Genomic DNA, 8,630 nt, shown 5'->3' on the forward strand with positions numbered 1-8,630 from the left:
GATGGTTGTGAGCACAGGGAGAACATACGCCTGTAACCCTTAGCTTGTTCATCTTTCACAGGGTCTACCCCTCTTTCCAAAGCTCTTCTCTGAAAATGTACCTCTGAAGCCCCGTGGAGCTCAGATTTGCATTATTTCTTATATACCTACTGATTTTGCCTCAACCATTAAACTCTTATATTAATACTTTAAAAGAGAATTACAGGTGTGTGATCTTATTAATCTCTCCACCTAGATAATATCTACAGATTGTAGAAGGTTTGTATTTTTTCCTTCCCCCTTTTAATCAATACCCAGAATTTGTTTTTTATTGTGGTAAAAAACACATAACCTAAAATTTACCATCTTAGGCCATTTTCAAATACATAGTTCGGTAGTGTTAGGTGTATTCATATCGTTGTAAAATATCTCTAGAACTTCTTCATCTTGCATATCTGAAACTCTGTACCCATTTAAGCAACTCTTCTTCCCCCCCTACCCCCCCAGGCCCCTGGCAACCACCATTCTACTTTCTCTTTCTATGGATTTGACTACTTGAGATACCTCATATAAGTGGAATCATACAGTATTTGTCTTTCTGTGACTGGCTTATTCTACTTAGCATAATGTCCTCAAGGTTCATCCATTTTGTAGCATGTGTCAGGACTTCCTTCCTTTTTAAGGCTGAGTAATATTCCATCCGATGTATATACACTCATCCCTCGGTTTCCCTTGGTTTCAGTACCTCCCTTGGTATCTGTGGATTCTCAAGTCCCTTATATAAAATGGCATAATATTTGCATATAACCTATGCATACCCTCCTGTATACTTTAAATCATCTCTAAGTTATTTATAATACCAAACACAATGTAAATGCCATGTAAATATTTGCCAGCACACAATAAATGCAGGTTTTCCTTTCTGTAACTTTCTGTAATTTTTTTTCCAAATATTTTTGGTCTGCAGTTGGTTGACTCCACGGATGTGGAACCCATGGATATGGAGGACCGACTGAACCACATTTTGTTCATCCAGTCTTCCATCGATGGACACTTGGGTTCCTTCCACTTCTTGGCTGTTCTGAATAATGCCCTATGAACATGGGTGTACAAATATCTGAGACCCTGCTTTCAATTCCTTTACTACTTAGAATTTAAACTTTAGCAAAATAACTGGTAAAGTTTTTACCTTTTACTTTGATCTCTCCCTTTTCTTCTGAAGTTGGTACCTTTTACATTTCTTAGATTCCTGTTCCTTCACCCTACCCTAACCCTCGCCTTCCCATGCCACTGATGGAGCTGCAGTACTGTAGCTCTTTTCTGTTTACTTCTCAGGGCAGCAGCAATCAAAACAATGGTGATGCCAGCAGGACTATGCAGAGTTCCCTGGGAGAGTGTCAGCCACAGAAGGCACTCACTCCTTCCTTGCTGCAGACCAGCAAAGGGAGGGAGCTCCCAGCACAGTCCTGCCACACTCTCTGCTGGGGAGCTCCAGCCTCACTGTTACCTCTCATATCTACCCCCTCACAGCCTTTCTCCCTCCATGGCCTCTCTCTTTCCTTCATTCCTTAGTCTTAATCTTGATTCTTACTTTGTATTTGAGAAGTATGATTCTGAATCCCGTGTGTTAATAAGGCCACGACATGGTAAGGGCTGTGTATAACACTCAGAGATTTGTTATCAATGTGACTGCACAGATCATTTGTGAATAAATGAATTTCTAAAGTGACTGTGTTTTTCTTTTAGTATTTTTTAGTATTATTATATAGTTTCAGTTTGACCCCCTTAGTCAGTGTGTGTTGGGATACATTGCTGCCATCACTTATTCAATACATCCAGGAGTTACATATTGGTGCCTGCAGGGTTGGTTTTTCCCCAAAAAGCTTTCTACTGGTAATATTCATTTTTTAATTTAAGTTGAGCTTTTACCCCACTCACCTGATTGTTAAATGGCATATGGGAATGAGTGCTCCCAGAGGTAGTACTGAATAGCAGAGTCAACTGAAATTCAGTGCCCTCATCTCTTCTTGGTCCCGCTTCTGTCTTACTGATTTCTTTCTGATAGCTGCCGTTGGGCAACCTTGACCAGGAAGTAAAGATGTCTTCTTTTAAGTATCAGAGGTATGACTTAACGTTTTTAGGAAAAAAATTTTTATCTTTGGAAAATGTAACTTTATATATCAAATGCTAAATTCTTAACAGAATTAGAAATTCTGTTATTTAGTATTTAGAGGTAACTATGCGTTTAAGGACTTATCATACTGTAATTTTTCACAGGTAATTTTTCACAAGTTATTTGTCTTTTTCACTCTCATTCTCTCATGCTTGTAAAGTGGAGTTTTCCAGCAGCTATGTGATATGGTGACATCATCACTCTGATGGTTAATAGAGTGTGTCACAGCTTATGTATTTTTGTTTGTTTTGTAAGTTTGTAGGTATTGGTAGAATTGGAAAAAAAATTTATGTTTTAAGTTTTCTTTCTAGAAGCCAATAGACAAATTTTTGAGACAATGTAGCTCTAAAGAAAGTACACTTTACTGTTGTAGAAGGGGGAGTAGCAGGTAGTTTTGATGTAGGACTTTTAGAGAAGAGCAACAGTGTTAGAGAGCAAATAATTTTTGATGGAACTAAAAGAATTTTTCAAGATTCCAGGTCCCCTTTCACCAAATTGTAATGGGGTCAAGGATGCAGGATTTATTTCTGTGCTTATAATCCAGTCTCCCTTAGTATTACCACTTTGCAGTTCATTCTGCACTGAAATAGAGTTAATTTGCACCTAACATCACTCCAGTTGGCTTTATTTTTTTATTTTATTTTTTTTTATTTTTTGCGGTACGCGGGCCTCTCACTGTTGTGGCCTCTCCCGTTGCAGAGCACAGGCTCCGGACGCGCAGGCCCAGCAGCCGTGGCTCACGGGCCCAGCCGCTCCGCGGCATGTGAGATCCTCCCGGACCGGGGCACGAACCCGTGTCCCCTGCACCAGCAGGCGGACTCTCAACCACTGCGCCACCAGGGAAGCCCTCCAGTTGGCTTTTGAGGCACTGAATTCACCCTTAACTCCTCTAAGAGGAGAAGGGGAAAAAAATCTCTCACCATGATTATTACACAAGATCTCTGTTATTATATAAGGAACTTCGTTATGGAGAATAATATTGGTGTTTTTTTGAAGGGGCACAATGAGTTACCCTCAAATGAACTCCATACCCTTGGTAGAAACATGATAAATGTTTCTTATAATGGTTATTTACTTATTTTTGGCTGCATTGGGTCTTCATTGCTGCACGTGGGATTTTCTCTAGTTGTGGCGAGTGGGAGCTACTCTTGGTTGTGGTGCACGGGCTTCTCATTGCGGTGGCTTCTCTTGTTGCAGAGCACGGGCTCTAGGCGTGCGGGCTTCAGTAGTTGTAGCACGCGACTCAGTAGTTGTGGCACACGGGCCCCAGAGCGTGTGGGCTTCAGTAGTTGCAGTGCGTTGGCTCAGTAGTTGCGGTGTGCAGGCTTCAGTAGTTGTGGGGTGCGGGCTTAGTAGTTGCGGCTCGTGGGCTCTAGAGTGCAGGCTCAGTAGTTGTGGTGCACGTGCTTAGTTGCCCCATGTCATTGTGGGATCTTCCCGGACCAGGGTTTGAACCTGTGTCCCCTGCATTGGTGGATTCTTAACCACTGGACCACCAGGGAATTCCTATAATGGTTACTTTTTAAGTGAACTTCAGAGTTTACTAAATTGGACACGGATGAGAATCCAGCTTCATAATGACACAAAGCTTGGTTCAGGTTTGCTCTTGTACTGTGCGCTTTTCCTGGTGCCAAAGAGAACCTGATGGTACCAGAGGGGTATTGAGTTAAGGGACACCTCTCAGATTCTGTCTTGATGCTTACAGGGAGATGGATAGCAAAACCCAAGGATGCTATACGTGAGAAAAGGGGCTGCTGTTGTGGTTGTTTATCAATAACTTTTTTGTTGTTATTAATAAAATGATCTCTCAAACAAAGGTAAAATAAGATTACTGTGTGAAAAATCATCAAGCTATCTACTTTGTCTTATGCTTTTTCCAGTGTTATGCTTCAGTTTAAATATTTGTTTAAAAAATAGATTTCCTCATCCAGAGGTTACTACTTCCTATGCATTTAAGCACATGTATCATGTTGCTAAGTAATTTTTCACAAATGATAACAGCTAATATTAGCAGAATGCTTACATTTGTCATTTATTTGTGAATAATGTGTATTTATTCATTAAATCTTTACAAGCCCACTTAAGTTGGTGTTATCATTAACCTCATTTTAGAAACTGAGGCTTAACAAGGTTAAGAAATTTGCCTGAGGTCATAAAGGTTGTATCTGTGTTTCTTAAAATGTGGTCTTTGTACCCCTCAGAGTCCCTGAGATCCTTTGGAGGCGTGGGAAGGTCCTACTATTTTCATAAAAATATTAAGGCATAGGGCTTCCCCGGTGGCGCAGTGGTTGGGGGTCCGCCTGCCGATGCAGGGGACACGGGTTCGTGCCCCGGTCTGGGAGGATCCCACATGCCGTGGAGCGGCTGGGCCCATGAGCCATGGCCGCTGAGCCTGCGTGTCTGGAGCCTGTGCTCCGCAACGGGAGAGGCCACAGCAGCGGGAGGCCCGCGTACCGCAAAAAAAAAAAAAAAAAAAAAAAAATTAAGGCATAATTAGCCTTTTTCACTCTGATTCTCTCCTGAGTGTACAGTGGAGTTTTCCAGAGGCTATATGATATGGTAACATCATCACACTGATGGTTAATAGAATATATGTTTGTATATTTTTGTGTTTTCTAGAATTTTATAAGTTGGTAGGTTTAGGTTATAGATACATGTTTTTGTTTTTTTTGTTGTTGTTGTTTTGCGGTACACGGGCCTCTCACTGTTGTGACCTCTCCCGTTGCGGAGCACAGGCTCCGGACCCGCAGGCTCAGCGGCCATGGCTCATGGGCCCAGCCGCTCCACGGCATGTGGGATCTTCCCAGACCGGGGCACGAACCCGTGTCCCCTGCATCGGCAGGCGGACTGTCAACCACTGCGCCACCAGGGAAGCCCTAGATACGTGTTTTTAGAGAGAAACTCAGTTTGCTCTCAGTACTTCTGCTGTGCTTTTACTAGCTACTTCCCATTATAGCTACTACTATGGGCTGAATTGTGTTCCCTGAGAATTCATATGTTGAAGCTCTCACCCCCTAGTACCCCAGAATGTGACTGTTTGGAGATAAGGCCTTTAAAGAGGTGATTAAGTTAAAATGAGGCTGAGGCTGTTACGGTGGGCCCTAAGCCAGTCTGACTGATGTCCTTATAAGTAGAGGAAATTTGGACACACAAAGAAACATCGGACCCCTGACTACTGAGATCAGCTCCCTGGGTCTGTCTCCAAAAAAGTTTGGTTGATGATATTGCCTAGTAACTGGTGATTGGAAGAGTCCGAGAATGACAGTGAAAGTGACCAATTCAGAACAGACAGGGCCAGACTGAAGAAGTTGCTTCTGCCTCTGCCCTGATCATCAAAGCCCTCAAGGAATGGCCAAGAGACAGAAAGAAGCAGAACATTAAGCACAGTGGACATACAATTTTTGATGAGATTGTCAACATTGCCCAACAGATGTGGCGCTTATTTTTAGCTCAAGAACTGTCTGGAACCATTAAAGAGATCCCAGGGACTGCCCAGTCTGTGGACTGCAATGTTGATGGCTGCCACCCTCATGACATCATGGATGACATCAGCAGTGGTGCAGTGGAATGCCCAGATAGTTAAGGACAGCAAAGGAAAATATTTCAATAAAGGATCATTTGACAACCAAAAAAGAAAGAAAGAAAAACATCAGATATGTGCATGCACAGAGGAAAGACATGTATGACATGTATGACAGCAAGAAGGCAGCCATCTGCAAGCCAGGAGGAGACAGGAGAAACCAAGTCTACCAACACCTTTCTTTTCTTTTTTTTTTTGGCTGTGCTTTGCTGCTTGTGGGATCTTAGTTCCCCTACCAGGGATTGAACCCAGGCCCTCGGCAGTGAAAGCAGGGAGTCTTAACCACTGAACACCAGGGAACTCCCAAGTCTGCCAACACTTTAATCTTGGACTTCTAGCCTCCAGAATTTATTGAGAAAATAAATGCTGTTGTTTCAGCCACCTAGTCTGTGGTATTTTGTTATGGCAGTCCTAACAAACTAACACACTTGCTATAATGCAGAAGGTAATCTACCTTTCCTCTTTTGAGCCAGACATTAAAGAGATTTGCCAAAGTGTAAAACAGTAACAGTACGACTACTCTTATTAATTTGGTGGGGGGGGGGGGTTGGGGAATATAATTTTTTTTCATAAAATATGTTCTTTTGTTAATATGGGTTTGGCATTGTTATTTTTAAATACACTTTTTTAATTACGTTTGTTTGGAAAGATTTTTTAGAGCAGTTTTAGGTTCACAGAAACATTGAGAGGCAGGCTTAGTTGTATTTTCAAGTACAGCATATCAGTGTCTATACTGTATATCTCACATAAACCAACCCCAAAGTTCTTTGGGGTCCTCAGTAATCTCCAGTGTACAGGACTCCTGAGACCAGAAAGTTTGAGAACGGCTGCACTATACTGTCACTTCCTTCCAAATGGGATCGAGTGACACCTGGTTTTCTATACTGAGCTTTTCTTACCCAGTAATATGTACCCACATTAGTTGTCAGTAGATACAGATCTACATTATTATTATTATTATTTTATGTTATTTTATTTATTTATTTTTCGCGGTACGCGGGCCTCTCACTGTTGTGGCCTCTCCCGTTGCGGAGCACAGGCTCCGGACGCGCAGGCTCAGCGGCCATGGCTCACGGGCCCAGCCGCTCCGCAGCACGTGGGATCTTCCCGGACCGGGGCACGAACCCGTTTCCCCTGCATCGGCAGGCGGACTCGCAACCACTGCGCCACCAGGGAAGCCCTACATTATTTTTAATGTCTGTACCATAGCCTGTTGTATGTATTATAATTTAACTAGTTGATCCCTAACTAATGGACCTTGATTTGGTTTCCAGATTCGGCTATTATAAATAATTCTGGATTGAACATCTTTGTATATTTGTCTTGTTTTGTCTGTGAGGTCATCTAGAAATGAGATTAAATGGTTTTAAAGATGAGGATAAATTTAAGTTTCTTATTTGGAAACTGAGGTTCCTTCCTCCATTTTGTATTGCTAAATATTAAATACAAACAGAAGAAAAGCATGGAACATATGTATCATTTATCAGATACACCCAGCAGCTTTGGGGCCCCTTTCGTTTGAAAAGGCTGACCTGTCAGTAAGTCCCTCAAAATTGAGGAAAATCTTTTCTTCTTTATAAACAATAGTTATTGTCCATTTTCTACAGCTCCTTTCTCCCTCATCTGGAAATTTGGATTTTCCCTCCTAAATAGCTTTACTATTGGATTAACTAACAGTCCTGGACTGTTATTGATTTGCTTTAAGCCCAGGGCTAATATTGACCCAGCTTGAAGGTGCTACAGAAGGTAGGTCCCATTGGAGGAGTGTGGGAAACATTTTGACCTTCAGGGGTCTGGAAAGAGCTATTGTCTTATTGATGGGCATCTTGTTAGTGCCTTTCCAAACTCTTTATTGGGCAGCTGTAGTAATTTCAGAAGACCAGGGACTTCATAAGATAGTATTAGATGGGAGAGCTATGACATCTAGGATCTACCTCTTCAATGTCTTGGAGACATGTAATTAGGTTTGCTAAAAGACGAGGATTGAAATGGAAAAAGTTGGCAAATGTTAGTACGTATTCAGAACTATGGGACATCATAGCCACCTCTTCCCAACCTGAGGGAAGAAGACCTAACATTTCAAAAATGTTCACTATGCCCAGGCACTTAGTATGTAATTTTGCATGGGTTTCACAACAATCTTCTGAGATGGGTGGTATCATTAATTTATAGATAGAAGATAAAGTATTTTGCCCAAGAACCCAGCTAGTAAGAGGGATTCCATCCCCAGTCTATATGACAACAGATTGCTCTTCCATTATACACTGCGGCTGTGTACAACTGGGCAAGGCAAGCCTGCTTTATTCACTGTGAGATGTAGACATCAATGGCCAGGGCCTCACTGCAGCACCACCTCTAAATCCAACTGCAAAGAAAAAGAAAACATGGAAAGGGAGCTGTTGCTTTCTGTTTTCCCAAGGGATTCCAACCCAAGCCATTGATGCATTCAGACTTCCCAGGCAAGCCAGACTCAGGGTGACTATGAACCTTTCAACCTGTGTTTCTTTCCTACTGATTAAGATCATGTTATTCATTGTCTTTGATTTTTTTTTTAACATCACAGCAGCCAAGTTTTTTGTTTGTTTTTGTTTTTTTAAATAAAAACACAATCTAGGGCTTGGGTCCCAAAAGTTTAATATGTTTTGTCCTGTCAGATTATCTGTTTCCTCTTCAATTTATTTGTGATGTAAACCTCACCCCATTTCTGCTCTGATCCTGGGACTGTGCCCAGAAATGTGTATGCCAACACATTTCTAAAGGCAATGATAAGGATCACAATTTTAACAAAAACTTAAAACACCTCAAACAAACCCAGCCTCCCCGCACCCCTTTCCCCAGTGGCTTATTAAAATCAACGGAAGTCAAAGCCATAGCAAATGTGCCTTTTTCAAATTTACC

The 8,630-nt window shown here is 41.8% G+C and overlaps 1 protein-coding gene across 2 annotated transcripts in view; it reads left to right on the top strand.

Annotated features, from left to right (window-relative positions):
* Positions 1-1,705, top strand: part of ASCC1 (activating signal cointegrator 1 complex subunit 1) — an 86,654-nt gene extending 84,949 nt beyond the window's left edge. For both annotated transcript variants that reach the window (XM_081224239.1, XM_081224238.1), the window contains exon 11: positions 947-1,705. The gene's annotated coding sequence lies outside the window, so the exon portion shown is untranslated. The remainder of the gene's footprint in view (positions 1-946) is intronic.
* Positions 1,706-8,630: the final 6,925 nt, after the last annotated feature.

The sequence above is a fragment of the Mesoplodon bidens genome (assembly GCF_964165515.1).
Source record: "Mesoplodon bidens genome assembly, chromosome: 1".
NCBI classification, from domain to species: domain Eukaryota; kingdom Metazoa; phylum Chordata; class Mammalia; order Artiodactyla; family Ziphiidae; genus Mesoplodon; species Mesoplodon bidens.